The sequence below is a fragment of the Harmonia axyridis genome, chromosome 3 (assembly GCF_914767665.1).
Source record: "Harmonia axyridis chromosome 3, icHarAxyr1.1, whole genome shotgun sequence".
Taxonomy (NCBI): Eukaryota; Metazoa; Arthropoda; class Insecta; order Coleoptera; family Coccinellidae; genus Harmonia; species Harmonia axyridis.
The window spans coordinates 57,879,409-57,887,216 of record NC_059503.1 but is presented as its reverse complement, the minus strand read 5'-3'; the positions used below and the strand labels follow the sequence as shown (position 1 = coordinate 57,887,216).

General features: G+C 36.5%; 1 long non-coding RNA gene across 1 annotated transcript; it reads right to left on the bottom strand.

Annotated features, from left to right (window-relative positions):
* Nucleotides 1–6,257: 6,257 nt before the first annotated feature.
* Nucleotides 6,258–7,209, bottom strand: LOC123675241. The gene is made up of 2 exons (XR_006746773.1): nt 6,958–7,209; nt 6,258–6,748 (listed from the first exon to the last, which is right to left on the bottom strand). It is a non-coding gene; the product is annotated as an uncharacterized LOC123675241 (long non-coding RNA).
* Nucleotides 7,210–7,808: the final 599 nt, after the last annotated feature.

Sequence of the window (7,808 nt, the reverse complement as noted above, 5' to 3'; positions counted from 1 at the left end):
GTAGTGGCCAGCAATGGACAATACTTTGAATCCTATATGTATAACCATAATTTTTTACAATTAACTATCGAATTTCGGAAAAAAACGGCGGAAGCAAAGTTGTACACCTACTGAATGAGAATCGGCTCTATTCTAACTCGAATAGAAACGAACGAATAGAATAGAAACGAATGAATCGAATCGTAATTTGAGAAATCGAAATGTTCCACTAATATCGCGTCCATATTTTTCTTCTATCGCCAATTGTAATTCGTAATTCATATCCATTCAGTAATAATTCTACATCAGTTACAAATTACCAATTCGAAATGATTCTGCTTTATTTCTATTCGATCCATACCATCTCTATTCGTTTTGAAGTTACAGAAAAGTCTGATTATTTTACGATAAAGAATGCACAGTTTTGCATTTTACAACACGACATAATCGAGAATAGGAATTAAAATCATCCAAAACTTTCACCAATTCCGAATCGCGCCCCAATATTTCTTCGTTGCTCGATCCTCAAGAGTCTCACAAATCAACATTTCAGCACGCCGTTCCCGAACGCATACACACTTACACCATAACACTTATTAAAATATCGGAGCGGGTTTATCGATGATTAAAATCGAATCCCCGAGGCCAGAACCGCTGGCTGCTGATCGCAGAAATTGTCGCATCTTCGCTCTCGCTCCCGCTCACCTAGACCACCTTGGTCCTGAGCTCGTCCGGCCCGCTCTGGAACCTAATCCCACCTAATTGAACTCTCATCAATACCAATTAGTGTAATTATAGATTAGCCATGGGCTAATTGATATTTTATTGGATCTGCCCGCATGTTAGCCGATGGTTCGAAGACGTATGTTCTGTTATGTGTTAATTGCCCGGTCCTTAATTGGGGTAGATAAGGGAGACAAAGTGCGGTTTTATTTGTTTTTTAACGGTTTCGAGACAGGATTGAATTTCGGGATTGGAAACGGCTTACTAGATGATGGTCGTTCACACGAGTACCTATAAGTTTTGGGTAGTTATTGAAGGTCATATATTTTAACAGTAGATTCTTGAGGTTGAAAGGAACACTTTTTGGCTTTATCATTTTTTCCGATTAGGCCTAGATGAAAAGACACTGCAGTTGTTCCAAGTATAAGATGTAGGTACCACTTCAACCTCAGAAAACGGTGTTCCTGAATTGGAGGTACAAAAAAAAAAACAGATTCTTCGCATAATTTCAAGAAAAAAATGTTCTATAACAATGGGCACTCCAACGATTTCTTTTCGAGGTGCAGAGTGTTGAAATTTGTTTTCTTTTCCTCATGGCGTCCTTCTTTCACAAGATAGGGAACTTAAATTTGTCATTAGATATTCCAATTTGCTTCCATCACTGGATATGCTATTTTGGATTACAAATCTATGTGCCCACTTATTTCTTCCAGAACTATTTGATGGTTTAGAAATATTTAAAAAAAAACTTTGGTCCAGTAGGTACTATACTTTTTGAAGTTATTTATAGTTTTGTCGTATCCTATTTCGATTTCGATATAAAAATTTTAATCAATACTCTACTAATCCTCAGGAAAATACAAGTTATTATAAAAATCCAATTTTAGGAAGCTGTGATGAATACATTAATTATAAGTTCTGCTAGTTATTTACCCAATCCGTAACGAAGATCAATAAATATTCGATAACTGATATAATCATCAAAAAATGTATGACTACAAGAAACACACTGTATTACGAAGGAGAAGCGTTTGCGGACCCATTTATATAACTTTTTTTTTTAAACTATCCAATGAATCTCTCATTTTCCTTTGTACCTACTTCCAAAATAGGAACAACCTGTATAATAAAGGGTGTTTTTTTCGAGGTATATAACTTTAAGTTGACATTACTGTTCGAGATGTCGACCGATTCAACAGCTGTTTAGTGATTTATTCTCAGTTTGGTTTGGCAATTCATCATGAATAGACTCACGACTGAACAACGCTTGCAAATAGTGCGATTTCATTTCGAAAATAACTACGCACTACGTCCATTTTATTTTGTTTAGCGATGAAGCGCTACATCAACAAACAACACTGCCGCATTTGGAGTGAAGCTAATCTTCAAGTGTATGTCGAAACACCGTTACATTCAGAAAAACTGACTGGTTAGTGCGCTTTATGGGCTGGTGGAATCATTGGTCCGTACTTCTTCAAAAACGATGATGCTCAGAACGTTACAGTCAATGGTGATCGGTATAGAGCCATGATTACTAACTTTCTCATTCCTGAATTGAACAACCATGATGTCCAGGAGCTGTGGTTCCAACAAGCCGGCGCAACATGTCACACAGCTCGTGCCACAATCGATTTATTGAAAGACACGTTTGGTGACCGCCTAATTTCACGTTTTGGACCTGTGAATTGTCCTCCGAGATTTCGTGATTTAACACCGCTAGACTACTTTCTGCGAGCTATGTAAAGTCATTGGTCTATGCGGATAAGCCACAAACCCTTGACCATTTGTAAGACAACATTCGTCGTGTTATTATCGATATACGGCCACAAATGTTGGAAAAAGTAATCGAAAATTGGACGTCCAGATTGGACTACATCCGAGCCAGCCGTGTCGGTCATATGCCAGAAATCATATTTGAAATGTAATGCCACAAGATTATCTTGGGGATAAATGAAATACATGTCAATCGAATAATCCATCGTTGTTTTATTGCAATTTAAAGTTCTATAGCTCTTAAAAAAACACCCTTAACTTTACTTGAGCTTGACTTGAAATCAAGTGTAGTTTTTGATTTCAAGTCAAGCTCAACCAAGCCAAGCCGTGAATTCCTAGCAAGTCCTCCCATTTTTGGGTAGTTCTATATCACATATAAATTTGAACATCTTCAAGAAAAACGTTTCAAATTCCCGCTCACTCATTCAATTATCATTAATTGTATACTTTGTTTTTTTTTCTAACTAGGTGCTGCACGTCATACTTTTCATTTTATTGTCCATATTTTCTTCGATGTGCTACAGAATACTGAAGTGTCTATAGTGTTTCGATTCATTAATCGGCTAGCTGTATACGCTAATGAATGAAAATGACGAACTTTCGATTCGTTCGATTTCCAATTATTGAAGAAACAAAATTCTATATGCAAGCAACTTCGGAACCATTGAATAAATTCAACCCATCAATGAACTGAACCGAGATACTCGGACACTAAACATTTCAATTATCTAGCATTTTTTATTAAGGAGTTATAGTGTACACAGTGGTGAGCTGCCAGGCGGACGGACATAATTAATTTTCACCTCGATTACTTCATCGTTGAGTCAAACCCAATCAATTAGGATTTTATTGGCTCAAAAGTTGAGAATTACCAAACTTGCGCGAAATTAAAGCAAGCGTGGAAAAATGATAATTTCCTTCAACAAGAAAAAAAGAAGATTCGTAAGAACTATCACACCCTCATACTTATCACCACAAAACCGTGTCCAAATTTCCATATTTTCCGCAGACAGGACGGATTTTTCCCATCCCGAAGACATTATCACGGATTTCGCGCATTAATAATTCAAGCGCACACGGAGAAAATATTAGCCATAACAAATAGGAACACATAAATGCATTTCAGTGCTCGTAACTCAAGGATACAATAGTAAATGTCACCTCCTACAGGAATGTGTATCTTTATCTTATTTATAATGTACGAAAAGGGAAACAAGTATTGATTCACGTTCCTTCCAGCATCGTAAATTACCATAGGGACAAAATTGTCTCTTTCTTTTTGCTCGCGCAAAAATAATTTACAACAATCGAAATGTTCGATCGCTATGGAGTACGGAATGCTGGAGACTAGCAGATGTGGTGAGTCATATATGCTGTTTGTATGACTCTCAGATAGCTACGATTGAAAGTTTCTCATTTCTTAATATTAATCTTTCAAACCAGTCAATGTGAGTTTTTCCTTTCTTTATTTTGTATTGTCCAATTATTTTGATCTTCATAGATGTCTTTTTTTTTTTTGGAATATTCATTTTAGTTATTCAAATAATCTTTCCTTTGTGACTTCAGCCGTTTTCTGAAAAATATATTCAGTTTTGACTTTGAACACAAACACAATTGAACCAAGAATAAGGATGTTCTATAATGTAATGTATTTTTTCTTCTTCATTCTCTTTTGTTTTTTCCAATCTCCTTTTTCAAATTGGCGAGAAAATAGAACATTACCGAATTCGTACCATAGACCATAGAGTACTGGGTCACCCAAATTCGATGCTCACTAAAAGCATCTCGAGAATTAAAGGGTGTTTCTTTTAGAGCTATAGAATTTTAAATTGCGATAAAACAACGATGGATTATTCGATTGACATGAATTATATTTATCCGCAAGATAATCTTGTGGCATTACATTTTAAATATGGTTTCTGGCATATGACCGCCACGGCTGACTCGGATGTAGTCCAATCTGGACGTCCAATTTTCGATTACTTTTTCCGACATTTGTGGCCCTATATCGACAATAACACGGCGAATGTTGTCTTCCAAATGGTCAAGGGTTTGTGGCTTATCCGCATAGACCAATGACTTTACATAGTCTCACAGAAAGTAGTCTAGCGGTGTTAAATCACAAGATCTTGGAGGCCAATTCGTGAAATTAGGCGGCCACCAAACGTGTCTTTCAATAAATCGATTGTGGCACGAGCTGTGTGACATTTTGCGCCGTCTTGTTGGAACCACAGCTCTTGGACATCATGGTTGTTCAATTCAGGAATGAAAAAGTTAGTAATCATGGCTCTATACCGATCACCATTGAGTGTAACGTTCTGGCCATCATTGTTTTTGAAGAAGTACGGACCAATGATTCCACCAGCCCATAAAGCGCACCAAACAGTCAGTTTTTCTGAATGTAACAGTTTTTCGGCATACACTTGAGGATTAGCTTCACTCCAAATGAGGCAGTTTTGTTTGTTAACGTTGTCAACCAGAAGTGCGCTTCATCGCTAAACAATATGAAATGGACGTAGTGCGCGATACGTATTCCGCACAGAACCATTAGTTAGAAATGAAATTGCACTATTTGCAAGCGTTGTTCAGGCGTGAGTCTATTCATGATGAATCGCCAAACCAAACTGAAAATAAATCACTTGACAGCTGTTAAATCGGTTGTCATCTTGAACAGTAATGCCAACTTAAAGTTATATACCTCGAAAAAAAACACCCGTTACATATGACGCTCAAGTTCTGCTAGGATATAGCTCTTTTGTCAATTCATTACTGGTGTAGGTATATTGTGTATAGAAATAAATATTTAAAACTGAATCTGTGTTTGTGTTCAAAATCGCTGAAAGCAAAGTCTAGACCCTATTTGAGGCTTTCATGATAGGGAGGAACAATGAGTATGTGTTTTGAAATACATTGAAAAAAATTCGATGAGAAGTGAAAAAGATTTTGATAATTGTTGTTTCCGCAATGTGTATTTTCACTCGAAATTCTCTATATAACTAGAGAAATTGAAAAAATTACATGAGTAGGTATTTTGCGATGTTCGAAAGAACATATCCGTTAAAAAAAATCTCGGAAAAAATAGATTTATTGAAAGAATAGGGGGAGTCCGGGAGAGTTGACCCGCTTCTCACCAAAATACCTATATTTCTTATTGGGTTAAATTATAGCTTTTTCTTGTTGATTTTATATTAAGCTGCACTATTAACCTACATTTTGTCTCAAAGACGAATGGCGTACTTCGAATAATTTAAAAGTTATATACGAATTCTCACAAATATAATTTTGGCTAATATGTCCCACCTGGGTGGGAGACTCTACCCTCCATATGGGGAGACAATACCCGAACTTGAAAAAAGGTAAAATGATAAGTAAAATACTGACTGTATTCAAAAATATAATGTTTTAATGTCAATGCACATAGTATAACATAAAAAAAAATAAGAAAATAGGAACCATAGCTAAGGGGTGAGAAATAAGTATTTGGTAAACTAATGAGTATCACTGATATACATAATACGAAAATTTAGTTCCTCATCTTCTCTCATTTTGAGCAATGAGGGCAAATAAACTCTTCCTTGTCATATCTCGTTAGCCCAACACACATTTCATGGACATATTTTCCACAAACAGCGCACAGTCGCATGGCTATCTTCTCGTCTGTCCCACATAAAAAACAATACCAATCATCTACGTCATATAAGCCATCAGAGCTATCATCATACTTGAGTTCTTCTTCAGGACTACTTTCACTGTCACTTGACTGTAAAATTTGTCTTTTTTTCTTTGTTTTAGCCTTTGTTGTTTCCATTTTAATTTTTTTTTCCTTCGGTTCGTCATTAACACTCAAATCGAATTTTTCTGGTGTTTTAGTCAAAATTTTAGTTTTTCCTGGCTGTCTTCCACGACGAATAGTTTTTCTGGGAGCAGATTTTGGAAAAGGTCTAATTACTTCTGGCAAAATCATTTTTGATTTCAGACCTATCCCGGATTCTGCATTTTTAATATCTGAACTAGCTCTAGATACCACTTCTTGCGCAGTGACCGCGATCCCCGATGCAGATGTCGAAGGCTCTGAAATGTGTTGTATAGTTGATGATGAAGCTGATTCAACATTCTATTCTATCTATTCCATACTCCATAGCAGCACCTCTAATAGATTTTCCTTTGTCAACATCATCTAAAGCATTTTTTATCACTGATAAATTCAAATTACTCCTGTTCCTTGTTGAATCTTTTTTCTTATACTGGAAGGGCATTTTGAGTGTTCATTAATCTGGAAATATAGAAAAAATTACTTTACTAGCGAATTGCGGGAGAGATTACCCTGGATAAAGTCTCCCCCTCACATGTGCCTAATGTCTCCCACCCCACACTAATATGTTGGTTATTCAATTAAAAAAAAAATTATGCCACTTTCATAAAAGCTTTATCCTGTTAGTGTTATAAGAATGAATATACTTGCCATATAAATAAGTTACTCACTTGAATCTATGGATACAAAACAACAGCAATGAAATGTTAAAAATCGGAAAAAATCACTCACCAGACACGAAACCACGTTATCACTTCGCATTCCTAAATCCAACTGAAAAGCGCAATGATGTCGCGGGAGAATCTCGGGGTGAGCGTATGACTTCCAAGAAGTGGAGCCATCTCTTAATACATAGAGACACAAAGTTTTTATGAGCCGTGGCTATAGTCTCCCTCCTGGTAAACTCTCCCGGACTCCCCCTACATATTGAAAACTATCACAAAAAATTATTGGCCAAAATTCAATAAATTTCATCGTCCAAACAAAATATTGGATTATCCGTTGACATGAATGTATAAGTTTAGAAGATGCCTATTTTGGCAGCGATACAATAAATTTTAGAAGAATAACATATGTTGCGTTTCAATAACCAATTTCCTGTACTTTTCGACATAGAATTATCTCATAATTCAGGATTATTCCGCCCATCAGACAAGTTATGACATCATGAAGAGAGCTTTATGATTTCCAAGCTTCATAACGTCGGTGTGCCAACTTGACCGATCTAACGGAACCACACGGTACACTCAATTTCGCATAATGCCACGTCTCGAATCGAAACATTGCAAAAATCGTGATTACATCTCTAACTTCGCTATCCCATCTCGGCCAGTAATTCAATAATTATCAATGGTAAATCGCAAAGATTAGTTTCATTCACAAGAGATCTCCACCTATTCCAGCGTCCGTGGTCCACGACCAATAGGTGAAAGAGACAGATGATATACTCCGCACTGGGACACTCGAAGGACATTATAAACAATATCTACTTTAAAGGTATCTCGGGTTTCTTGTGTTCGGT